This window comes from Tachyglossus aculeatus, chromosome 2 (genome assembly GCF_015852505.1).
Source record: "Tachyglossus aculeatus isolate mTacAcu1 chromosome 2, mTacAcu1.pri, whole genome shotgun sequence".
NCBI classification, from domain to species: domain Eukaryota; kingdom Metazoa; phylum Chordata; class Mammalia; order Monotremata; family Tachyglossidae; genus Tachyglossus; species Tachyglossus aculeatus.
In genome coordinates this window covers 25,511,680-25,539,324 of record NC_052067.1, presented here as the reverse complement: position 1 = coordinate 25,539,324, position 27,645 = coordinate 25,511,680, and the positions used below count along the sequence as shown (strand labels likewise).

General features: G+C 47.2%; 1 protein-coding gene across 2 annotated transcripts in view; it reads left to right on the top strand.

Annotated features, from left to right (window-relative positions):
- The first annotated feature begins 17,406 nt into the window (after nucleotides 1-17,406).
- The window catches only part of ZCWPW2 (zinc finger CW-type and PWWP domain containing 2), a 134,304-nt gene continuing 124,065 nt past the window's right edge, over nucleotides 17,407-27,645 (top strand). For both annotated transcript variants that reach the window (XM_038769778.1, XM_038769795.1), the window contains exon 1: nucleotides 17,407-17,534. The gene's annotated coding sequence lies outside the window, so the exon portion shown is untranslated. The remainder of the gene's footprint in view (nucleotides 17,535-27,645) is intronic.

Genomic DNA, 27,645 nt, shown 5'->3' with positions numbered 1-27,645 from the left:
GTTTTGTTTTGTTGTCTGTCTCCCCCTTCTAGACTGTGTGCCCGTTGTTGGGGAGGGACCGTCTCTATATGTTGCCGACTTGGACTTCCCAAGAGCTTAGTACAGTGCTCTGCGCTCAATAAATACACAACTGAATGAATGAATACACTCAGGAAACTCAGAGGTTAGTGTGCTACATAAGGTGGGAGGGTCCAGAACTGAGCGGCAGTAGAGGAATAATTGCTGGATTGCCGGAACTGTTTGGAAGCAGGCACTTTTTGGGTGGCAGGGGAGGTTGGGGGAGGATGTGGGGACAGGTGTTTTGACACTGAGCTGAGCTTGCCTCCATTGGGGAACTCCACCGAAGCACGGGGGCTGGGCTGGGCCGCCCTGGGGTTTGTACCAAGCTGAAGCAGACTTGTCTCCGAGGTCCTCCAGCCCCTGCCCAGCGGGGCAGGATTGGCACTGGCCGGCAGAGTGGGTTGGGGGTCTCTTTACTGCTACGTTTGCTTCAATCCACTTCTCTCTCCCACCTTGTAAAATGCCTGGCCTGTCAGAATGGTTGGGCATTCAAAGATACCTTGGCACAGTCCCCCGTTCTCTCACCCCCGGCTCTATAGCTTAGAACGGTGCTTTGCACATAGTAAGCGCTTAATAAATGCCATTATTATGTCATCTATTGCCATTACAAAGGTGACTATCTTCCAAATGTCATGTGATTATGATTACAGGTGTCAATAACTAGTACTGGAGCTCAGCCCTTCTGACAGTTTTTGTGGCTATTAGCCCAATCAAGAAAACTCAGTTTTACATCTGGGATGTATTTTTTAGGAGGAAAGGATGACATATACAAGTCTATTCCCAAGGTGGGATTTATATGTATTTGCTCAATTCCAGACACTTCTATAGCTTTATAGCTAGCAACACTTTTCAAAGCCAGCTGTTTGTTTCTACAGGATTCATTCATTCAGTTGTATTTATTGAATGCTTTCTGTGTGCAGATCATTCATTCAATCGTATTTATTGAGCGCTTATTGTGTGCAGAGCACTGTACTAAACGCTTGGCACTGTCACTGTACTAAGTGCTTGGAAAGTACAATTCAGCAATAAAGAGACACAATCCCTGTCCACAAAGGGCTTACAGTCTAGAATGAAGACTCATAAGCAAAACAAAAACTCTACTGACACTATGCACTTAATAAATACTATTAGTACCAGAATCCTGAATGGAGGTTAATGTTATCTGTTTCCCCAAGCAGGGTAGATACTCTTATTCGTTCATCCATTCATTCATTCATTCAATCACACTGAGCGCTTACTGTGTGCAGAACACTGTACTAAGCGCTTGGAAAGTACAATTCAGCAATAGAGACAATCCCTGCCCACAACGGGCTTACAGTCTAGAAGGGGGGGAGACAGACATCAAAGCAAGTAAACACGCATCAATATAAATAAATCTATAGATGTATACACAGCAAAACAAGTAAGCAGGCATTAATATGAATAGACAGAGTTATAGATATGTGTGGTAAGCCCACAACAAACTGCCTTATTAATGACTGTTTGTGATTCCAGCATGGCTCAGTGGAAAGAGCATGGGCTTTGGAGTTGGAGGTCATTGGTTTAAAGCCCAGCTCCACCAATTGTCAGCTGTGTGACTCTGGGCAAGTCACTTCACATCTCTGGGCCTCAGTTCCCTCATCTGGAAAATGGGGATTAAGACTGTGAGCCCCCCGTGGGAAAACCTGATCATCTTGTAACCTCCCCAGTGCTTGGAACAGTGCTTTGCACATAGTAAGCGCTTAATAAATGCCATTCTATTTATCCCACAAACAACAAGGAAGAAACTTTGCCAAGGCACTGAGGCTGCCTATTTGAGGCAGGTGATTGCGGGCCTGTGGGGGCGGAGCATGGAGGGAAGCGGGGCTTTCTCTCCCTGTTCTACCAAGTTAACGGGCCTGGGCCAATCAATGACTGCCCCGTAGAGCCACAGCTGCATAAAAGGAGCTCGTTTTGAATTGTGAAAGCAACCTGGAGGCAGCACGGAGGCACGCTGAGATAAACGCGCAGCAGGAGATCGGCATTCGGAAGCAGAAAGAAGTGGCACTGGCAGAACGGGCTCCTTTGACCACAGACTGGTACTGGACCCTCGGTGGAGTGATTGAGTGTGAGTATGTGTCATTCCCTTGCACATTGGTAAAACTAATTAAGAAAATGTTCACAGTGAGGTGCATTCACTCATTCAGTAGTATTTATTGAGCGCTTACTGTGTGCAGAGCACTTGGGAAGTCCAAGTCGGCAACATATAGAGACGGTCCCTACCCGACAACGGGCTCACAGTCTAGAAGGGGGAGACAGACAATAAAACATGGAGACATGAGGTACGGACCTCAACCGTTCCCCGGGGGAATCGTCCTCTGAATAAAAACTGTGGTATTTGTAAAGTGCTCTTACTATGTACCAAGCGCTGTGCTATACACTGGGGTAGAGATGATACCCTCAGAACAGAGACAGTCCCAGTCCCACATAAGGCTCACAGTCTAAGGGAGAGGGGAAATCGGAGAATTTGATCCCCATTTTACAGCTGAGAAAGCTGAGGTACTGAGAAGTGACTTACCCCAGATCACACACAGCAGGTAAGTGGCTGGTGATCAGGTGGTTGGTGATCAGAGGTGTGGTTTGAACTCTACTGTGTGTCTCTGAGGCTCCCCTGATTCCAGAAAGGTTCCGGTTGGTATGAGGGGGTGGAAGGCTTGGAATTCCTATCAAGGAATTTTTGCTTGATACAGAGGTTGATAGGCAACTACTGGAGATTTTTCGGGGTGGGGGGGGTGACATTCAATCGTACTTATTGAGCACTTACTGTGTGTAGAGCACTGTACTAAGCGCTTGTAGAAATGCCCAGAATGTTTCTGTAGAAAGATAATCCAAGCAGCAGGGTGAAGTATAGACTGAAGTGGGGAAACACAGGAGGTTGGGAGGTTAGAAAGGATGCTGATGTAGAAATCCAGTTGGGATCGGATGAGTGATTAGCAATCAATCAATGGCATTTACTAAGTGCTCTCAATGTGCACTGTACTAAGCGCTTGGAAAAGCACAAAACTTATGTTCCCTGCCCATAGGGAGCTTACAGTCTAAAGGGGGAAACAGACATTAAAAATAAATTACAGACTGATACACAAGTTCTGTGGGGGTGAATAAAGGGTACAAATTCAAGTGCAAGGGCAATACAGAAGGGGGGGAAGAAGGGGAAATGAGGGCGTAGTCAGGGATGGCCTCTTGAAGAAGACATGATTTTAATAAGGCTGTGAAGCTGGGGAGAGTGATGGTCTGTCAGATATGAAGGGGTACGGAATTCCAAACCAGAAGCACGGCATGGATGAAGGTGTCTTTCATTTTTGCTATGGTACGAATGTGCCAGGCACTATTCTAAGCACTGGGGTAAATACAAGCTAATTAGGTTGGACACAGCCCCTGTCCCACACAGGGCTCAATCTTAACCCCCATTTTACAGATGAGGTAATTGAGGCACAGAGATGTTAAGTGAGTTGCCTGAGATAACACAGCAGATAAGTGGCAGAGGTGGGACCAGAACCCAGACCCGCATCCAAACCACTAGGCCCGAGGGGCCCACTCCTCTCCACATCAAGGAGAATCTCCTAATTATTGGATTTAAGGCATGCAGTTAGCTCTCTTGCTCCCACTCATCCAGTTTTCCCCCACAACACCCCAGCTGGCACTCTTCATGCTTCTCAAGCTAACCTACTCACTAAGTCTCATTCCTCTACACTCCTAGTAAGCAGGAATCACATCTATCAACTCTACTTTACTACAGTGCTTTCCACACAATAAGCATTTAAATACAGTTGATTGATCGATTCTTTGCTCCAGTCCCTAACCTCTCACTCATATCCTGCTCCCCGCCTGGAATTATCTCCAACAAGAAGAGATAGACACTAAAGTAAATTACAAATAGGTGAAACAGAGTGTAGGGATATTCATTCATTCATTCAATCGTATTTATTGAACGCTTACTGTGTGCAGAGCACTGTATTAAGTGCTTGGGAAGTACAAGTTGGCAACATATAGAGAGGGTCCCTACCCAACAGCAGGCTCACAGTCTAGAAGGGGGAGACAGACAACAAAACATATTAACAAAATAAATAGAATATGTACAAGTAAAATAAATAAAGAGTAATAAATATGTACAAACATATATACAGGTGGGGAGGGGAAGGAGGTAAGGTTGGGGGAGGGGGAGAGGAAGGAGGGGGCTCAGTCTGGGAAGGCCTCCTGGAGGAGGTGAGCTCTCAGTAGGGCCTTGAAGGGAGGAAGAGAGCTAGCTTGGCAGATGGGCAGAGGGAGGGCATTCCAGGCCCGGGGGATTACGTGGGCCGCGGGTCGATGGCAGGACAGGCGAGAACGAGGTACGGTGAGGAGATTAGCGGCGGAGGAGCGGAGGGTGCGGGGTGGGCTGTAGAAGGAGAGAAGGGAGGTGAGGTAGGAGGGGACGAGGTGATGGACAGCCTTGAAGCTCAGGGTGAGGAGTTTCTGCCTGATGCGCAGATTGATTGGTAGCCACTGGAGATTTTTGAGGAGAGGAGTAACATGCCCAAAGCGTTTCTGCACAAAGACGATCCGGGCAGCGGCGTGAAGTATGGATTGAAGTGGGGAGAGACACGAGGACGAGAGATCGGAGAGGAGGCTGATGCAGTAATTCAGTCGGGATAGGATGAAAGAGTGAATGAGCAGGGTAGTGGTTTGGATGGAGAGGAAAGGGCGGATCTTGGCGATGTTGTGGAGGTGAGACCGGCAGGTCTTGGTGACGGATTGGATGTGAGGGGTGAACGAGAGAGTGGAGTTAAGGATGACACCAAGGTTGCGGGCTTGTGAGACGGGAAGGATGGTAGTGCCGTCAACAGTGTTGGGAAAGTCGGGGAGAGGGCAGGGTTTGAGATATGTGCATAAATGCAGTGGGGTTGGGAAATCACAGTACTTGAGGGGTACGCGGCTGAGCACATAAGTGAGGCGGAGGGAGGGTACCTCCCCCGTCATAACTGACATCGGTTTCCCTTATCTTCCAAGTCCTTCTGAAATCATTTCTCCCCATAGTGGGCTTCCCTCATTTATTTGTAATCCTCCCTACTATAGTGCTTCTCCAGCACTTCTGTGCCAAAGTATTATCAACCTCCCATAGCACTTATGTACTCTAGGCTGTCCCAGTGGTTGATGGGGGTGTACCTGGAATCCTCTTTTTTCAAAGAAGGAGAAAATATGCTGAGAGTAACCCTATGAAGATGCAGAAATGGCCCTCTTAACATCTGGGGAAGTCCTTTTCAACCAATCAGTGATATTTGAGTGCTTACTATGTGCAGAGCACTGTACTAAGCATTTGGGAGAGTACGAAAGAGTCAGCAGATTCCCTGCTCACAAGGAGACATAATAATAATAATAATGTTGGTATTTAAGTAAGCGCTCAATAAATACGATTGATTGATTGATTGATTTAAGTGCTATGTGCCAAGCACTGTTCTAAGCGCTGGAGTAGATCCAAGGTCATCAGGCTGTCCCACATGGGGCTCACAGTCCTAAACCCCATTTTACAGATGAGGTAATGGAGGCCCAGAGAAGTTAAGTGACTTGCCCAAAGTCACACAGCTGACAGATGGCAGAGCGGGGATTAGAAGCTTTATCCTGAATCCTGGGAGGGGGCCGTGTCAAGAGCTAAGAGTCATAAAGGAGGAGATGACTGCATCATCTCTCAAGACCCCTGCTGCTTGGCATACAGCCCCCTCCCCGCGTGACTCTGGCCTGATGGAAATTCGCGTGTTGGGGATCACTGGTGGGCAGGAAGTCTTAAGCAGTAATTACAGAGCCTAAGACTGTCCTTTCCATCCAATTATAAGAGCCCTATAGGGCCCAGTCTGGTCCAGCCGGCCCCCATCCTAACTCATCCTAACCTGAGCAACCCAAATGGAAGCCCAATATTGTGGTCCCAGGTCTCTCTTCCTGGGGTGCACTTGAAATGCAGAGTTTTCACATGTGTGATTGTCCCTGGAGAAGCGTCGGCGACCCGCCAAAGCAACTAAACATCTGCAAAACATAGTCACTTTGCTGTATTTCCCAAAACACCTAGCACTGCAGTCTGTGGGACCCACAGGCCAAGTTGGGTGTAAACAAGCCTCTGCCCAGTAACATTCACTCTCAATCAATCAGCTGCATCTACTGAGTACCCAATAGATGCAGAACACACAATTCCTTCCCGCAGGGAATTTACAACTTAACAGGGGGCAGATCACCCTTTAAGGAGAGGAGGAATAAGTGTTTAAAGAGTAATATCTATTCTATTTATTTTATTTTGTTAGTATGTTTGGTTTTGTTCTCTGTCTCCCCCTTTTAGACTGTGAGCCCACTGTTGGGTAGGGACTGTCTCTATATGTTGCCAATTTGTACTTCCCAAGCGGTTAGTACAGTGCTCTGCACATAGTAAGCGCTCAATAAATACGATTGATAATATGAATCAGTACGTAGAAAAGAGTAACAGGAGAGAGTGCAAAAGCATGGAGATGTAAAATTACATTAAATTAAGGGAACAAATTAGTTTTCTCATTTTTAGACAGTATGTGTGCGCGAGCATGCAGAGAGCTGCCTACTTTCAAGAACGACAATTTTGAGGGTGAAATTTAGGGCTACTGTCTACTAACTTTTGTACTCTTCCAAGTACAGTACTCAGCAATCAATGGTATCTAAGCACTTAATGTGTGCTCAAAAATACTAGTGATTGACTGATTATCCGTGGGTGTAGCTGAAAAGACTGTTAACTCATTTCGCCTTGGGAGCATGTAATGATACTTTTCTGATCTTGCATTGCTTGGTACTTTCTTACACTAGCTACATTTAAATCGGTTTATGCTTAAGGGATTTTGAGCTGGAGTATGTTCATACTTACACTCCAGCAATCAGCATCTCCTCCTGCCTTCAGGACTGCCACCTGGACGTCCTCCCACCACCTAAAACTCAAGTCCAGTACTGAGCTCCTTATCTTCCCTCTCAAACCTTGTCCTCTCCCTGACTTTCCCGTCGCTGTGGATGGCACTACCATCCTTCCCGTCTCGCAAGCCCACAACCTTGGTGTCATCCTTGACTCCGATCTCTCATTCATCCCACACATCCAATCCGTCGCCAAAACCTGCCAGTCTCTCCTTCACAACATCGCCGGGATCGGCCCTTTTCTCTCCATCGAAACCGCTACCACGTTGGTTCAATCTCTCATCCTATCCCGACCGGATTACTGCATCAGAATCTTTTCTGATCTCCCAAACTCCTGTCTCTCCCCACTTCGGTCTATACTTCACTCTGCTGCCCAAATTACCTCTCTACAGAAACGCTCTGGGCATGTCACCCCCACCCCCCACAAAAAATCTCCAGTGGCTGCCTATCAACCTCCATATCAAGCAAAAACTTCACTTTTGGGTTCAAAGCTCTCCATCACCTCGCCCCCTCTTACCTCACCTCCCGTCTCTCCTATAGCCCAGCCCGCACATTCCGCTCCTGTACCACTAACCTCCTCACTGTGCCTCTTTCTCACCTGTCCCACCGTTGACCCCCGGCCCATGTCCTACCTCTGGCCTGGAATGCCCTCCCTCCTCACATCCACCAAACTAGCACACTTCCCCACCCCCTGCCCAAAGCCCTACTGAAAGCTCACCTCTTCCAGGAGGCCTTCCCAGACTAAGCCCCCCTTTTTTCCTCCGCTCCTCCTCCCCTCCCCATTGCCATGACTCACTCCCTTTTGTCTACCTTCGTCCCCTCCCCACAGCACGTATGTGTATGTACATATTTGTAATTATATTTATTTTTATTAATGGTGTGCATATATCTAATTCTACTTATAATGATGCTACTGATGCCTCTTTACTTGTTTTGATGCCTATCTACCCCCTTCTAGCCTGTGAGCCCACTGTGGGCAGGGATTGTCTCTGCTGCTGAATTGTACTTTCCAAGCGCATAGTACAGTGCTCTGCACACAGTAAGTGTGCAGTAAATATGATTGAACAGGTCCTCACCTAAAAACCCACTTCAGAAAGTTATGAATCCTTTTTGTAAAGACCAACATCGATTCTCCTCCTCAGACACCCACTCCAGTACTTAGTACTATTACAATCAGGCCTTTTTAAATCAATAGTATTTAATAATAATCAATAATTATGGTATGTTAAGGGCTTACTAGGTGCCAAGCACTGTTCTAAGCGCTGGGGGAGGTGCAAGGTAATCAGTTTTACCTAAACAGGGGCTCACAGTCTTAATCCTTAGCTGGCCCCTCCTCAAAACCCCAGCAGGGGCTACATAGCTAACAGGGGCTCACAGCCTTAATCCCCATTTTACAGATAAGGTCACTGAGGCATAGAGAAGTTAAGTGGCTTGCCCAAGGTCTCACAGCAGACAAGTGGCGGAGCTGGGATTAGAACCCACGTCTTCAGACTCCCAAATCTGTGCTCTTTCCACTAAGCCCCGCTGCTTACTCTGTGCAGAGCACTGTACAAAGCGCTTGGGAGAGTACAGCACAACAGAATTAGGGGGCATAGGGACAGAGAGCATTAAGACTGCTTTCAACAACACAACATTCAGAAACCGTGAGCCCCAAGTGGGACAGGGGCTGTGTCCAATCTGATTAATTTGTATTCATGCGTTCATTCAATCGTATTTAATGAGTGCTTACTGTTTGCAGGGCACTGTACTAAGCGCTTGGCAAAGTACAATACAACAATAAACAGTGACATTCCAGTGCCCACAATGAGCTCACAGCCTAGAGTTGGGAGAGAGTGACACACAAACAAATAAAATTACAGATACTACATAAGTGCTTTGGGGTTGGGAAGTGGGGGGAGCAAAGAGCAAAGCAAACTTGTATCTACCCCAGCGTTTATAAAGTAGCTTCATTCATTCAGTTGTATTTATTAAGCGCTTATTAATGATAATAATGATGGCATTTGTTAAGATTACTACATGCAAAGCACTGTTCTAAGTCCTGGGGAGGATACAAGGTGATCAGGTTGTCCCACGTAGGGCTCACAGTCAATCTTTTAGACTGTGAGCCCACTGTTGGGTAGGGACTGTCTCTATATGTTGCCAACTTGGACTTCCCAAGCGCTTAGTACAGTGCTCAGCACACAGTAAGCGCTCAATAAATAAGATTGATTGATTAATCCCCATTTTACAGATGAGGTAACCGAGGAACAGTGAAGTGACTTGCCCAGTCACACAGCTGACAAGCGGCGGAGCTGGGATTAGAACCCATGACCTCCGACTCCCAAGCCCAGCCCGGGCTTGTGTGCAGGGCACTGTACTAAGTGCTTGGGAAAGTACAATACAACAATAAACAGCGACGTTCCCTGCCCTCAAGCAGCTCACAGGCTGGAGGGGAGGAGACAGACATCACTCCAAGTAGATAAAATTACGGATATTAACCTAAGTATAGAGAAGCAGCGTGGCTCAGTGGAAAGAGCCCGGGCTTTGGAGTCAGAGGTCATGGGTTCAAATCCCAGCTCCGCCAATTGTCAGCTGTGTGACTTTGGGCAAGTCACTTCACATCTCTGGGCCTCAGTTCCCTCATCTGAAAAATGGGGATTAAGACTGTGAGCCCCACGTGGGACAACCTGATCACCTTGTATCCCCCGAGTGCTTAGAACAGTGCTTTGCACATAGTAAGTGCTTAACAAATAATAATAAGTGCCATGGGGCTGGGAGGGGGGCATTGCTTGACACACACTTGTACTTCCCAAGCGCTTAGTACAGTGCTCTGCACGCAGTAAGCGCTCAATAAATACGATTGATTGATTAAGGGCTTAACGAACCTAACGATGACAAAAGCCATCCTAATGATGTGATAAACGTCCGTCTTCCTTCAACCCTGGATGGAGGAGATTTAAAACTCATCACCCCGGGCCACTCGATCCAAAAATGGAGTCCCACAGGAGGGGACAGGGGAATGCCTTTACTTGGCTATTCGGTTTTATCCCGGCTCCGCCACTTGTCAGCTGTGTGACTTTGGGCAAGTCACTTAACTTCTCTGGGCCTCAGTTCCCTAATCCGTAAAATGGGGGTTAAAACTGTCAGCCCCCCCCCCGTGGGACAACCTCATCACCTTGTAACCTCCCCAGCGCTTAGAACAGTGCTTTGCACATAGTAAGCGCTTAATAAATGCTATTATTTGACAACCTTGAACGAGTTGTCTACACGCGCTGCCTAGAATTCCTCAACAACAACTCTCTCCTCGACCCCCTCCAGTCTGGCTTCCGTCCCCTTCATTCCACGGAAACTGCGCTCTCAAAGGTCACCAATGACCTCCTGCTTGCCAAATCCAACGGCTCATACTCTGTCCTAATCCTCCTCGACCTCTCAGCTGCCTTTGACACTGTGGACCACCCCCTTCTCCTCAACACGTTATCTGACCTTGGCTTCACAGACTCCGTCCTCTCCTGGTTCTCCTCTTACCTCTCTGGTCGTTCTTTCTCAGTCTCTTTTGCAGGCTCCTCCTCCCCCTCCCATCCTCTTACTGTGGGAGTTCCCCAAGGTTCAGTGCTTGGTCCCCTTCTGTTCTCAATCTACACTCACTCCCTTGGTGACCTCATTCGCTCCCACGGCTTCAACTATCACCTCTACGCTGATGACACCCAGATCTACATCTCTGCCCCTGCTCTCTCCCCCTCCCTCCAGGCTCGCATCTCCTCCTGCCTTCAGGACATCTCCATCTGGATGTCCGCCCGCCACCTAAAGCTCAACATGTCAAAGACTGAGCTCCTTGTCTTCCCTCCCAAACCTTGTCCTCTCCCTGACTTTCCCATCTCTGTTGACGGCACTACCATCCTTCCCGTCTCACAAGCCCGCAACCTTGGTGTCATCCTCGACTCCGCTCTCTCATTCACCCCTCACATCCAAGCCGTCACCAAAACCTGCCGGTCTCAGCTCCGCAACATTGCCAAGATCCGCCCTTTCCTCTCCATCCAAACCGCTACCCTGCTAATTCAAGCTCTCATCCTATCCCGTCTGGACTACTGCACTAGCCTTCTCTCTGATCTCCCATCCTCGTGTCTCTCTCCACTTCAATCCATACTTCATGCTGCTGCCCGGATTATCTTTGTCCAGAAACGCTCTGGACATATCACTCCCCTCCTCAAAAACCTCCAATGGCTACCGATCAATCTGCGCATCAGGCAGAAACTCCTCACCCTGGGCTTCAAGGCTCTCCATCACCTCGCCCCCTCCTACCTCACCTCCCTGCTCTCCTTCTACTGCCCAGCCCGCACCCTCCGCTCCTCCACCACTAATCTCCTCACTGTACCTCGCTCTCGCCTGTCCCGCCATCGACCCCCGGCCCACGTCATCCCCCGGGCCTGGAATGCCCTCCCTCTGCCCATCCGCCAAGCTAGCTCTCTTCTTCCCTTCAAGGCCCTGCTGAGAGCTCACCTCCTCCAGGAGGCCTTCCCAGACTGAGCCCCTTCTTTCCTCTCCCCCTCGTCCCCCTCTCCATCCCCCGTCTTACCTCCTTCCCTTCCCCACAGCACCTGTATATATGTATATATGGTTGTACATATTTATTACTCTGTTTATTTATTTATTTATTTATTTTACTTGTACATTTCTATCCTACTTATTTTATTTTGTTGGTATGTTTGGTTCTGTTCTCTGTCTCCCCCTTTTAGACTGTGAGCCCACTATCGGGTAGGGACTGTCTCTATGTGATGCCAATTTGTACTTCCCAAGCGCTTAGTACAGTGCTCTGCACATAGTAAGCGCTCAATAAATACGATTGATTGATTGATTGATATTATTATTATTAGAGTAAGAGCGGCGACTATTCAGTCAATTGTATTTGAGTGTTTACTGTTTGCAGAGCACTGTACTAAGCGCTTGGTAACGACCCGAATGCGGACGACAGCACAGATCGACAGCAAGACTGACCCTGCAATTCCTAGAGGGAGGAAAAACGGCCCAACAAAGGCCGCGGGCAGCAGGGCGGTGGGCAGGGGGCCCGGCCGGTCTCAGAGGCGGTGAAGGGCTCCTCCTCCTCATCATCAATCGTATTTATTGAGCGCTTACTATGTGCAGAGCACTGTACTAGGCGCTTGGGAAGTACAAATTGGCAACATATAGAGACAGTCCCTACCCGACAGTGGGCTCACAGTCTAAAAGGCTCCTAAGAGGCTCCTCCCCTCTTTCTGCCGACGGGGTCCGTGAAAAGGCGTCCCGAGGTCCCTGGGCAGCTACAATCAATCAATCGTATTTATTGAGCGCTTACGTTGTGCAGAGCACTGTACTAAGCGCTTGGGAAGTACAAGTTGGCAACATATAGAGACAGTCCCTGCCCCACAGTGGGCTCACTACACAGTAGTCCAACGAGCAAGCCGGGATAAGGTCTGGGCGAAGGAACAAGCGCTTGGTACGGTGTTTCGCACGTAGTGGGCGCTCAATGAATACGATTGAGCAAGGAAAGGGAGACTGGAAGCCGTTGGAAGGGAACGGGGGGAGAGGAGGGACGGGGAGGGGAAGGAAGGAACGGGGAGGGGAAGGAAGGAACGGGGAGAGGAGGGACGGGGAGGGGAAGGAAGGAACGGGGAGGGGAGGGAGGAAGAAACGGGGAGGGGAAGGAGGAGGGAGAACGGGGAGGGAGGAGGGAGAACGGGGAGGGGAGGGAGAACGGGGAGGGGAGGGAGAACGGGGAGGGGAGGGAGAACGGGGAGGGGAGGGAGAACGGGGAGGGGAGGGAGAACGGGGAGGGGAGGGAGAACGGGGAGAGGAGGGAGAACGGGGAGGGGAGAGGAGGGAGAACGGGGAGAGGAGGGAGAACGGGGAGGGGAGAGGAGGGAGAACGGGGAGAGGAGGGAGAACGGGCAGGGGAGAGGAGGGAGAACGGGGAGAGGAGGGAGAACGGGGAGGGGAAGGAACGGGGAGGGGAAGGAAGGAACGGGGAGGAGAGGAGGGACGGGGAGGGGAAGGAAGGAACGGGGAGGGGAGGGAACGGGGAGGGGAGAGGAGGAACGCTGAGGGGAAGGAAAAAACGGGGAGAGGAGAGAGGGAACGGGGAGCAGAGGAAAAGAACGGGAAGGGGAAGAACGCTGTGGAGAGGGGAGGAACGCCGTGGAGAGGGAACGGGGAAGGGAGAGGAGGAACGCTGAGGGGAAGGAAGGAACGGGGAGGGGGGAGAAGGAACGGGGAAGGGGGACAAGGAACGGGGAAGGGAAGAGCGCTGTGGAGAGGGGAACGGGAAGGGGGGGAACGCTGTGGAGAGGGAACGGGGAGGGGAGAGGAGGAACGCTGAGGGGAAGGAAGAGACGGGGAGAGGAGAGAAGGAACGGGGAGGGGGAGGAACGCCGTGGAGAGGGAAAGGGAGAGGAAGAACTCTGAGGGGAAAGGAACGGGGAGGGGGAGGAACGCTGTGGAGAGGGGAACGGGAAGGGCTGGAACGCTGTGGAGAGGGAACGGGGAGGGGAGGGGAGGGACGGGGAGGAGAGGGGAGGAACGCTGAGGGGAAGGGGGGAACGGGGAGGAACGCTGGGGAGAGGGGGAGGAATGGGGAGGACAGGGAAGGAACGCTGAGGGGAAGAGGGGAGGAACCGGGAGAAGAGAGGAGGAACACCGAGGAGAAGGAAGGAAGGGGGAGGGGACAGAAGGAGCGGGGAGAAGAGAGGAGGAACACTGAGGAGAAGGGAGGGGAGGGCAGGGGAGAGGAGAAGGCACGGGGAGGAACGCTGTGGAGGGGGAACGGGGAGAAGAGAAGAGGAACACCGAGGAGAAGGGAGGGGAGAGAAGGAACGAGGAGGAGGAGAGGAACGCTGTGGACAGGGGAAGGAACGGGGAGGGGAGGGGAGGGACCGTGAGGGGAAGGAGGGCTGGAGGGAGGGAGGGAGCGGGGAGGGTCGGTGAGGAGGGTAAAAGGGGGGCAGAGGCGAAAAGGAAGGTGGCAGCCCACTGGCGGCCCGGCCCGTCCCGTCCCCTCGGATGGGGGACATTTCTTAGTGCCGAGAGAAGCTGGGCCCGTCCGGCGGGGCCCCCACTCACCGGCCGGCCGGCCGTCCGTCCGTCCGTCCGGCCGGCAGCCTTCTCGGCGGGGGGCGGGGGTCACCACGGGCCGCCGCTGGGGCCGCGGGAGCCGACGGGGGCACACACGGCGCGGACGCTCCCCAGCATCATCCTCATCCTCATCCTCTCCTCCTCCTCCTCGTCGTCGTCGTCGTCCTCGTCGTCGTCGTCGTCGTCGTCGTCAGGCCTCCCGGGGAAGACCCCGCCCCGCCCCCTCCCTCCCTCCGCCTCAGGCGGGCGCGCGACAACCTACACTCCCCCGAGCTCGGGCCGCGCATGCGCGCACCCCCAACCCGCGCGGGGACGGCGACGTCACCCCTCCCACCCCCCAAGTCGTCGCGAGAGGAACCCGGAAGTCGCGAGCCGGGGAGAGCCGGGAGGGACCGGGCGCGCGGGGATGACGTCACCCCCCCACCCCACGGCGTCGCGAGAGCAATCCGGAAGTCGCGAGCCGGGGAAAGGAGGGCTCTGCAATCAATCAATCAATCAGTCGCATTTATTGAGCGCTTACTGTGTGCAGGGCACCGTACTAAGCGCTTGGGAAGTACAAGTTGGCAACATCTAGAGACAGTCCCTACCCAACAGTGGGCTCACAGTCACAGAGAACAAAACCAAACATGCTAACAAAATAAAATAAATAGAATAGATATGGACAAGTAAAATAAATAGAGTAATAAATATGTACAAACGTATATACATATATACAGGTGCTGTGGGGAAGGGAAGGAGGTAAGATGGGATGGACAGGGGGACGAGGGGGAGAGGAATCAATCAATCAATCATATTTATTGAGCGCTTACTGTGTGCTGAGCACTGCACTAAGCGCTTGGGAAGTACAACTTGGCAACATATAGAGACGGTCCCTACCCAACAGTGGGCTCACAGTCTAAATGGGGGAGACAGAGAGCAAAACCAAATATACTAACAAAATAAAATAAATAGAATAGATGTGTACAAGTAAAATAGAGTAATAAATACATATATACAGGTGCTGTGGGGAAGGGAAGGAGGTAAAATGGGAGGAATGGAGAGGGGGACGAGGGGGAGAGGAAGGAAGGGGCTCAGTCTGGGAAGGCCTCCTGGAGGAGGTGAGCTCTCAGCAGGGCCTTGAAGGGAGGAAGGCAGCTAGCCTGGCGGATGGGCAGAGGGAGGGCATTCCAGGCCCGGGGGATGACGTATGTCTGTACATATTTATTACTCTAACTTGTACGTATTTACTATTCTATTGATTTTCTTTTGTTAATACGTTTTGTTTTGTTGTCTGTCTCCCCCTTCTAGCCTGTGAGCCCGCTGTTGGGTAGGGACCGTCTCTATATGTTGCCATCTTGTACTTCTCAAGCGCTTAGTACAGTGCTTTGAACACAGCACTCAATAAATACGATTGAATGCCCAGATTGAGCCCCTTCCTTCCTCTCCCCCTCCCCTCCCCACAGCGCCTGTATATATGTATACGTGTTTGTACATATTTATTACTCTACTTATTTTACTTGTACATATTTATTCTATTTATTTTATTTTGCTAATACGTTTTGTTCTGTTGTCCTTCTCCCCCTTCTAGTCTGTGAGCCCGCTGTTGGGTAAGGACCGTCTCTATATGTTGCCAACTTTTACTTCCCAAGCGCTTACTACAGTGCTCTGCACACAGTAAGCGCTCAATAAATACGCACACAGCAGACAAGTGGCCTAGTGGAAGAACACATTGATCATAACCCCTGTCTAGACTGTGAGCCCGCTGTTGGGTAGGGACCGTCCCTATATGTTGCCAACTTGTACTTCCCAAGCGCTTAGTACAGTGCTGTGCACACAGTAAGCGCTCAATAAATACGATTGAATGAATGAATGAATGAATGAATGAATCCCGCGCGGGGACGACAACGTCACCCCACCAAGACCTACGGCGCCCCCCCCCCCGTGGTGCGCATGCGCGCGCCACCGAACCCACGCGGGGGCAACGTCAGCTCCCGTGGGGCGCATGCGCGCGTCCCCGAACTAGCGCGGGGACAGCGTCACCCCCCCCCACCTATGGTGGGGGGGCCGTGGCGCGCATGCGCGCGCCACCAAACCCACGCGGAGACTTCAGCCCCAGTGGCGCGCATGCGCGCGCCCTAGAACTCGCGCGGGGACAACGTCACCTCCCCCCCCCCCCCCAGCATAGTGGCGCAGTGGAAGGAACTCGCGCTTTGGAGTCAGAGGTCATGGGTTCAAATCCCGACTCCACCAACTGTCAGCTGTGTGACTTTGGGCAAGTGACTGAGAGCTCACCTCCTCCAGGAGGCCTTCCCAGACTGAGCCCCTTCCTTCCTCTCCCCCTCGTCCCCCTCTCCATCCCCCCATCTTACCTCCTTCCCTTCCCCACAGCACCTGTATATATGTATATATGGTTGCACATATTTATTACTCTATTTATTTATCTATTTATTTATTTTACTTGTACATTTCTATCCTATTTATTTTATTTTGTTGGTATGTTTGGTTTTGTTCTCTGTCTCCCCCTTTTAGACTGTGAGCCCACTGTTGGGCTCTATGTCTATGACTGTCTCTATGTGTTGCCAATTTGTACTTCCCAAGCGCTTGGTACAGTGCTCTGCACATAGTAAGCGCTCAATAAATACGATTGATTGATTGATTGATTGATTGTCTCCCCCTTTTAGACTGTGAGCCCACTGTTGGGTAGGGACTGTCTCTATGTGTTGCCAATTTGTACTTTCCAAGCGCTTGGTACAGTGCTCTGCACATAGTAAGCGCTCAATAAATACGATTGATTGATTCTCTGGGCCTCAGTTGCCGCATCTGTAAAATGGGGATTAAGACTGTGAGCCCCCACCATGGGACAACCTGATCACCTTGTAACCTCCCCAGCGCTCGTACTTCCCAAGCGCTTAGTCCAGTGCTCTGCACACAGTGAGCGCTCAATAAATACGACTGAATGAATGAATGAGTGAATGAATAAATGCCATTACCTATTACCCTATTTTACTTGTTATTACCCTATTTTACTTGTACATATTTACTATGCTATTTATTTCGTTAATGATGTGCATAAAGCTTTAATTCTATTTGTTCTGACGACTTTGACACCTGTCTACATGTTTTGTTTTGTTGTCTGTCTCCCCCTTCTAGACTGTGAGCCCGCTGTTGGGTAGGGACCGTCTCTATATGTTGCCGACTTGTACTTCCCAAGCTCTTAGTACAGTGCTCTGCACACAGTAAGCGCTCAATAAATACGATTGAATGAATGAATTATTATTATGATGACGGGGTGGGGCGGGTCTCCCGTAGCGCGCATGCGCGCGCGCGCCCCCGAACTCCCGCGGCGACGATGACGTCACCCCCTCCCACAAGGTGTCGCGAGAGGAGCCGGAAGTCGCGAGGCGGGGAAAGGCGGGAAGGAGCGGGCGCGCGCCGCCACGTGACCGCCCCTTCAGGGAGGCGACGACGACGACCACGGCCTCAGGCGGGGGCGGCGGCCGTCGAAGGTGAGGTGGACGACGCGCGGAGAATAATCATCATAAGAATTAATAATGATGGCATTTGTTCAGCAATGACTATGTGCAAAACACTGTGCTAAGCGCTGGGGAGGTTACAAGGTGATCAGGTGGTCCCACAGGGGGGTCACAGTCTTCATCCCCATTTGGCAGATGAGGGAACTGAGGCCCAGAGAAGTGACTTGCCCAAGGTCACACAGCTGACATGTGGGGGAGTCGGGATTCGAACCCGTGACTTCTGACTCCAAAACCCGGGCCCTTTCAGACTGGACTAAGCGCTTGGGCAGTACAGGTTGGCAACATCTAGGCACGGTCCCTACCCAACAGCGGGCTCACAGTCTAGATGTAATACACTAATATCATATGATGTAAATTAATATTATAAAATGATAATAATAATGGTATTTCATTCATTCATATTTATTGAGCGCTTGCTGTGTGCAGAGCACTGAACTGAGCACTTGGGAAGTACAGGTTGGCAACATCTAGACACGGTCCCTACTCAACAGTGGGCTCACAGTCTAGGTATAATACACTCATATATGATGTAATTAATATTATAAAATAATAATAATAATAATGGTATTTCGTTCATTCATATTTATTGAGCACTTACTGTGTGCAGAGCACTGGACTAAGCGCTTGGGAAGTACAAGTTGGCAACATCTAGACACGGTCCCTACCCAACAGTGAGCTCACAGTCTAGATATAATACACTAATATTAAATGATGTAAATTAATATAAAGTACTAATTATAATGGTATTTCATTCATTCATCTTTATTGAGCGCTTACTGTGTGCAGAGCACTGAACTAAGCGCTTGGGAAGTATAAGTTGGCAACATCTAGACACGGTCCCTACCCAACAGCGGGCTCACAGTCTAGATATAATACACTAATATTATATGATGTAAATTAATATTATAAAATGATAATAATAATAATAGTATTTCATTCATTCATATTTATTGAGCGCTTACTGTGTGCAGAGCACTGGACTAAGCGCTTGGGCAGTACAAGTTGGCAACATCTAGACACGGTCCCTACCGAACAGTGGGCTCACAGTCTAGCTATAATACACTAATATTATATGATGTAAATTAACATTTTAAAATAATAATAATAATGGTATTTCATTAATGCATTCATATTGAGCGCTTACTGTGTGCAGAGCACTGGACTAAGCGCTTGGGAAGTACAAGTTGGCAAGATCTAGACACGGTCCCTACCCAACAGCGGGCTCACAGTCTAGATGTAATACACTAATATTATATGATGTAAATTAACATTATAAAATAATAATAATAATGATATTTCATTCATATTTATTGAGCGCTTACTGTGCGCAGAGCACTGGACTAAGCGCTTAGGACGTACAAGTTGGCAACGTCTAGACACAGTCCCTACCCAACAGTGGGCTCATAGTCTAGATGTAATACACTAATATGATATGATGTAAATTAATATAAAGTAATAATAATAATTGTATTTCATTCATTCACTCATATTCATTGAGCGCTTACTGTGTGCAGAGCACTGGACTAAGCGCTTGGGCAGTACAAGTTGGCAACATCTAGACACAGTCCCTACCCGACAGTGGGCTCACAGTCTAGCTATAATACACTCATATGATGTAAATTAATATTATAAAATAATAATAATGGTATTTCATTCATTCATTCATGTTTATTGAGTGCTTACTGTGTGTAGAGCACTGGAATAAGCGCTTGGGAAGTACAAGTTGGCAGCATATAGACACAGTCCCTAGTCTAGGCATAATACACTCATATTATATGATGTAAATTAATATTGTAAAATAATAATAATGGTATTTTATTCATTCATTCATATTTATTGAGCACTCATTGTGTGCAGAGCACTGGACTAAGAGCTTGGGACGTACAAGTTGGCAACATCTAGACACGGTCCCAACCCAACAGCGGGCTCACAGTCTAGATATAATACACTAATATTATATGATGTAAATTAATATTGTGAAATAATAATAATAATGGTATTTCATTCATTCATTCATATTTATTGAGCGCTTACTGTGTGCAGAGCACTGGACTGAGCGCTTGGGAAGTACAAATTGGCAACATCTAGACATGGTCCCTACCCAACAGTGGGCTCACAGTCTAGATGTAATACACTAATATTAGATGATGTAAATTAATATAAAGTAATAATAATAATTGTATTTCATTCATTCATTCATATTTTTGAGCGCTTACTGTGTGCAGAGCACTGGACTAAACGCTCGGGAAGTACAAGTTGGCAACATCTAGACACAGTCCCTACCCAACAGCGGGCTCACAGTCTAGATATATTACACTAATATTATATGATGTAAATTAATATTTTAAAATAATAATAATGGTATTCATTCATTCATTCATATTGAGCGCTTACTGTGTGCAGAGCCCTGGACTAAGCGCTTGGGAAGTATAAGTTGGCAACATCTAAACACGGTCCCTAGCCAACAGTGGGCTCATAGACTAGATATAACACATTAATATTATATGATGTAAATTCATATAAAGTAGTAATAATAATGGTATTTCATTCATTCATTCAGTCATATTTATTGAGTGCTTACTGTGTGCAGAGCACTGGACTAAGCGCTTGGGAAGTACAAGTTGGCAACATTTAGACACGGTCCCTACCCAACAGTGAGCTGAGTCTAGATATAATATACTAATATTATATGATGTAAATTCATATAAAGTAATAATAATAGTGGTATTTCATTCATTCATTCATATTTATTGAGCGCTTACTGTGAGCAGAGCACTGAACTAAGCGCTTGGGAAGTATAAATTGGCAACATCTAGACAGAGTCCCTACCCAGCAGTGGGCTAACAGTCTAGGTATAATACACTCATATTATATGTGTAAATTAATGTTGTAAAATAATAATAATAATAATGTTATTTTATTCATTCATTCATATTTATTGAGCGCTTACTGTGTGCAGAGCACTGGACTAAGTGCTTGGTACGTACAAGTTGGCAACATCTAGACACGGTCCCAACCCAACAACGGGCTCACAGTCTAGATATAATACACTAATTTAAATGATGTAAATTAATATAAAGTAATAATTATAATGGTATTTCATTAATTCATATTTATTGAGCGCTTACTGTGTGCAGAGCACTGAACTAAGTGCTTGGGAAGTATAAATTGGCAACATCTAGACACGGTCCCTACCCAACAGTGGGCTCACAGTCTAGATATAATGCACTAATATTATATGATGTAAATTAATATTATAAAATGATAATAATAATAGTATTTCATGCATTCATATTTATTGAGTGCTTACTGTGTGCAGAGCACTGGACCAACCGCTTGGGCAGTACAAGTTGGCAACATCTAGACACGGTCCCTACCCAACAGTGGGCTCACAGTCTAACTATAATACACTAATATTATATGATGTAAATTAATATATTAAAATAATAATAATAATGGTATTTCATTAATGCATTCATGTTGAGTGCTTACTGTGTGCAGAGCACTGGACTAAGCGCTTGGGAGGTACGAGTTGGCAACATCTAGACACAGTCCCTACCCATCAGTGGGCTCACAGTCTAGATATAATACACTCATATTATATGATGTAAATTAATATTATAAAATAATAATAATAATGGTATTTCATTCATTCATTCATATTTATTGAGTGCTTACTGTGTGCAGAGCACTGGACTAAGCACTTGGGCAGTACAAGTTGGCAACGTCTAGACACGGTCCCTACCCAACAGTGAGCTCACAGTCTAGATATAATCCACTAATATTATATGATGTAAATTAATATAAAGTAATAATAATAATAATGGGATTTCAGTCATTCATTCATATTTATTGAGCCCTTACTGTGTGCGGAGCACTGGACTAAGTGCTTGGGCAGTACGAGTTGGCAGCATATAGACACGGTCCCTACCCAACAGCGGGCTCACAGTCTAGATGCAATACACTCGTATTATATGATGTAAATTAATATTATAAAATAGTAATAATGGTATTTCATTCATTCATATTTATTGAGCGCTTACTGTGTGCAGAGCACTGGACTAAGCGCTTGGGAAGTACAAGTTGGCAACATCTAGACACGGTCCCTACCCAACAGCGGGCTCACAGTCTGGATGTAATACACTCATATTATATGATGTAAATTAATATTATAATATAATAATAATAATGGTATTTCATTCATTCATTCATCCAATCGTATTTATTAAGCGCTTACTGTGTGCAGAGCACTGTACTGAGCGCTTCCGTCCCCGCTTTGGTAAAGCATTGTACTTTGGTCAGACGGTGGCCCCGTGGCGTTGCCCAAATGACGGTTGAGGCGTTTTGACCGTTTTTGCCTCAGTTGCATCAGGGTAGGGGAAGGAGGAGGTGAGCTTCCCAGACTTCGGGGCCGAATTTCATTCATTCATTCAATCGTATTTATTGAGCGCTTCCTGTGTGCAGAGCACTGGACTAAGCGCTTGGGAAGTACAAGCTGGCAACATATAGAGACGGTCCCGACCCAACAGTTGGCTCACAGTCTAGATATAATACACTAATATTATATGATGTAAATTAATATTATAAAATAATAATAATAATGGCATGTCAGTCATTCATTCAGTCGTATTTATTGAGCGCTTCCTGTGTGCAGAGCAGTGGACTAAGCGCTTGGGAAGTACAAGTTGGCAGCATATAGACACGGTCCCTACCCAACAGCCGGCTCACAGTCTGGGTATAATACACGAATATAATGTAAATTAATATTCTAAAATAATAATAATGGTATTTCATTCATTCAGTCGTATTTATTGAGCGCTTCCTGTGTGCAGAGCACTGTACTAAGCGCTTGGGAAGTACAAGTTGGCAACATCTAGAGACGGTCCCTACCCAACCGCGGGCTCACAGTCTAGAAGGGGGAGATAGAGAACAAAACAAAACATGTTAACAAAATAAGATAAATAGAATAGTAAATATGTAGAAGTAAAATAAATAGAGTAATTCATTCATTCATTCAATCGTATTTATTGAGCGCTTACTGTGTGCAGAGCACTGTACTAAGCGCTTGGGAAGTACAAGTTGGCAACATATAGAGACGGTCCCTACCCAACAGTGGGCTCGCAGTTTAGAAGGGGGAGACAGACAACCAGAGAATAATGATAATAATAATAATAATAATAATAATAATGGCATTTATTAAGCGCTTACTATGTGCAAGGCACTTGTTCTAAGCGCTGGGGAAGTTACAAGGTAATCAGGTTGTCCCACGTGGGGCTCACAGTCTTCATTCCCATTTTCTAGTTGAGGTCACTGAGGCCCAGAGCAGCTAAGTGGCTTGCCCAAAGTCACATAGCTGACGTGCGGCGGAGCCGGGATTTGAACCCATGACCTCTGACTCCAAAGCCCGTGCTCTTTCCACCGAGCCATACTGCTTCTCTATTTATTGAGCGCTTACTGTGTGCAGAGCACTGTACCAAGCACTTGGGAAGTACAAGTTGGCAACATATTGTGACGGTCCCTGCCCAACAGCGGGCTCACAGTCTAGAAGGGGGAGACAACCAGAGAATAATAATAATAATAATAATGGCATTTGTTAAGCGCTTACTACGTGCAAAGCACTGTTCTAAGCGCTGGGGAGGTTACAAGGTGATCAGGTTGTCCTACTGGGGGTTCACAGTTTTCATCCCCATTTTACAGATGAGGTAACTTGAGGCACAGAGAGGTTAAGTGACTTGCCCAAAGTCACACAGCTAATATAATATGGGGAGCAGCGTGGCTGGCTCAGTGGAAAGAGCCCGGGCTTAATAATAATAATGATGATGATGGCATTTGTTAAGCACTTACTGTTTGCAAAGCACTGTTCTAAGCGCTGGGGAGGTTACAGGTTGATCAGGTTGTCCCACGGGGGACTCACAATCTTAATCCCCATTTTACAGATGTGGGAACTGAGGCCCAGAGAAGTGAAGTGACTTGCCCAAAGTCACACAGCTGACAGTTGGCGGAGCCAGGATTTGAACCCATGACCTCTGACTCCAAAGCCCGGGCTCTTTCCATTGAGCCACGCTGCTTCTTGGGAGTCAGAGGTCACGGGTTCCAATCCCAACTCTGCTGGGTGACCTTGGGCAAGTCACCTAACTTCTCTGAGCTTCAGTGACCTCATCTGTAAAATGGGGATGAAGACTGTGAGCCCCACGGGGGACAACCTGATTACCTCGTATCCCCCCCAGCGCTTAGAACAGTGCTTGGTGCATGGTGAGTGCTTAACAAATGCCATTATTATTATTATTATTCTCTGGGCCTCAGTTCCGTCATCTGTAAAATGGGATTAATAATAATGATGGCATTTGTTAAGCTCTTACTTTGTGCAAAGCACTGTTCTGAGCGTTGGGGAGGATACAAGGTGATCAGGTTGTCCCCCGTGGGGCTCACAGTCTTCATCCCCATTTTACAGATGAGGGAACTGAGGCTCAGAGAAGTTAAGTGACTTGCCCAAGGTCACACAGCTGACAATTGGTGGAGCTGGGATTTGAACCCATGACCTCTGACTCCCAAGCCTGTGCTCTTTCCACTGAGCCACCCTGCTTCCCTGAGCCTCAGTTGCCTCATCTGTAAAATGGGGATTAAGACTGTGAGCCCCATGTGGAACAACCTTCCTACCTTGCATCTTCCAGCGCTTAGGACAGTGCTTGGAACATAGTAAATGCTAAACAAATACCATGATTATTATTATTCCATCATTATTATTGTTATTTTTATTGAGAGTGAGTTACATGATGCCTCAGGAGCACCAGAAGTGGGGGAGAAATTCTCAGTGCTTGGATTAGCACTAAATGTTATTTCTAAATCTGAGGGGCCTTCCGTCGACCATTCATTCATTCAACCGTATTTACCGAGAGCTTACTGTGTGCAGAACACTGTACTAAGCGCTTGGTACATATTTATTACTCTATTTTACTTGTACATATCTATTCTATTTATTTTAGTTTGTTAATATGTTTGGTTTTGTTCTCTGTCTCCCCCTTCTAGACTGTGAGCCCACTGTTGGGTAGGGACCGTCTCTGTATGTTGCCAACTTGTACTTCCCAAGCGCTTAGTACAGTGCTCTGCACACAGTAAGTGCTCAATAAATACGATTGATTGATTGAAAGAACGTGGTTTAGTGGAAAGAGCCCGGGCTTGGGAGTCAGAGGTTATGGGTTCTAATCCCTGCTCTGCCCACTTTCTGCTTGCTGTGTGATCTTGGGCAAGCCGCTTGACTCCTCTGTGCCTCAGTTCCCTCCTCTGTTAAATGGGAATTAGGATTGTGAGCCCCACATGGGACCACCTGACGACCTTGTATCTGCCCCACTGCTTAGAACAGTGCTTTGCACGTAGTAAGTGCTTAACAAATACCATCATTATTAAATAAAGACAATCCCTGCCCACAACAGGCTCATTTGTGCTTCTTTTGTAACTGGGCGCAGTGCTGTTCCTTATGCGGACCATGTTCCCCTCACAGTCTGCTAGATTCCCTACCACCCTCCCTTGGCACAAAACTCATGTACTATCAATCAATCAATCAATCAATCGTATTTATTGAGCGCTTACTGTGTGCAGAGCACTGTACTAAGCGCTTGGGAAGTACAAGTTGGCAACATATAGAGACGGTCCCTACCCAACAGTGGGCTAGGGAACCTTAAAGAGGCTGACTCTGTGAGCAATGTCTTGGAGGTTGGGTAGGAAGGGGATTAGAAATGGAGCCCAGGCGGCAGTCAATTGTGTTTAGTAAGCATTTAATGTGTGCAGAGCACTGTACTGAGTGCTTGGGAGAGTACAATACAACAATAGACACATTCCCTGCCCACAACAAGCTTACAATCTAGAGAGGGAGACAGACATTCACATAAAAAAATTACAGATATGTACTTAAGTGCTGTGAGGATGGGAAGGGGGGTTATTATTATTAATCATTTATTGAATGCTTAGTCTGGGCAAAGTACGGGAATGTCTAGTTGTTATTTGTTGTTGATTGTCTCCCCCTTCTAGACTGTGGGCCTGGTGTTGGGTAGGGACCGTCTCTATACGTTGCCAATTTGTACTTCCAAGTCGCCCAGGACAATGCTCTGCACACAGTAAGCGCTCAATAAATACGATGGAATGAACGAATAAGCACTCGGGAGAGTACAATATAACATCAAACACATTCCCTGCCCACAACAAGCTTACAGTCTAGAGGGGAATGAATGAAAGGAGCCAGTCAGGGCGACAAAGAACGGAATGGGAGGAGAGGAAACGTGGGCTCCGTCAGGGGAGGCACCTTGGAGGAGATGTGCCTTTCAATAAGGCTTTTAATGGGGAGAGAGTTATTGTATACCAAATATGATGATAATGATGATGATGGCATTTATTAAGCGCTTACTATGTGCAAAGCACTGTTCTAAGCGCTGAAAAAAATAGGGAACGCTTCACGAATTTGCGTGTCGGAGGTAGCACGTTCCAAGCCGGAGTAATGAGGAGTAATCTAGATTTGTTCTTGGGTTCTGTACTTATACCTCGATTTATCAAGACTGTAGACTCTTCCAGGGTAAGGACTGCATCATTCGTGTAGCCACTGAAACCAAAACAAGAACCACTTTGTTTTGCATTCTAGAAGTCCACAGTACAGCTGCACCTGCAGTACTGTTTGCGTTTTGGTTTCTGCATTTTAGAATGCATTTCTGCATTCTCCTCCCCCTCTCCATCCCCCCAGCTTTACCTCCTTCCCCTCTCCACAGCACCTGTATATATGTATATATGTTTGTATTTATTACTCTATTTTATTTGTACATATTTATTCTATTTATTTTATTTTGTTACTATGCTTTGTTTTGTTTTATTCTCTGTCTCCCCCTTCTAGACTGTGAGCCCACTGTTGGGTCGGGACCGTCTCTATATGTTGCCAACTTGTACTTCCCAAGTGCTTAGTACAGTGCTCTGCACACAGTAAGCGTTCAATAAATACGATTGAATGAATGAATGAATGAATTTGTGTAGCGACTGAAACCAAAAAAAGAACCACTTTGTTTTGCATTCTAGAAGTACACAGTACAGCTGCACCTGCAGTACTGTTTGCATTTTTGGTTTCTGCATTTTAGAATGCATTTTAGATTGCATTTCTGCATTCTCCCCCTCTCCATCCCCCCAGCTTTACCTCCTTCCCCTCCCCACAGCACCTGTATATATGTTTGTATGTATTTATTACTCTATTTTATTTGTACATATTTATTCTCTTTATTTTATTTTGTTAATATGTTTTGTTTTGTTCTCTGTCTCCCCCTTCTAGACTGTGAGCCCGCTGTTGGGTCGGGACCGTCTCTATGTGTTGCCAACTTGTACTTCCCAAGCGCTTAGTACAGTGCTCTGCACACAGTAAGCGCTCAATAAATACGATTGAATGAATGAATGAAAAGGAAGGAACTGGAAGAATTCCTGAGAAGGGTGACAAAATAATCCGGGTGGGAGAGCACTTTGATATGAGAATAAACTGAAAGGGTAGGCTTTTCCAGAGTGAAAAGATGTCAAAATCTTCCCAGATTTAAATGGAATTATTTTTGAAAACCTTTGTAATAATGATAATGATGGCATTTGTTAAGCACTTAGTATGTGCAAAGCACTGTTCTAAGTGCTGGGGAAGTTACAAGGTGATCAGGTTGTCCCACGTGGGGCTGACAGTCTTCGCCCCCATTTTACAGATGAGGTAACTGAGGCAGAGAAGTTAAGTGACTTGCCCAAAGTCACACAGCTGACAGTTGGTGGAGTTGGGATTTGAACCCATGACCTCTGACTACAGAGCCCACGCTCTTTCCACGGAGCCACGCTGCTTCTCATTTGTATTCAGACTCTAAGAAGCCAAGGAAATTGATTCTTAGAAGTCCAGTATTATTTTGAATCAGGCTAATTTTGAGTTTAGATGCTTTTGTATCATACATCATCCCTTCTAAATTAATGGAGGCAGGGAAAACCCAGGAAAATAAATTGAAGTCTGCACTAGAGATGTAAAATGAGCTTCAGTATTCTAAACACAAATTGTAATTGTACGATGCAGATATTTGTTGTACCCTGACTT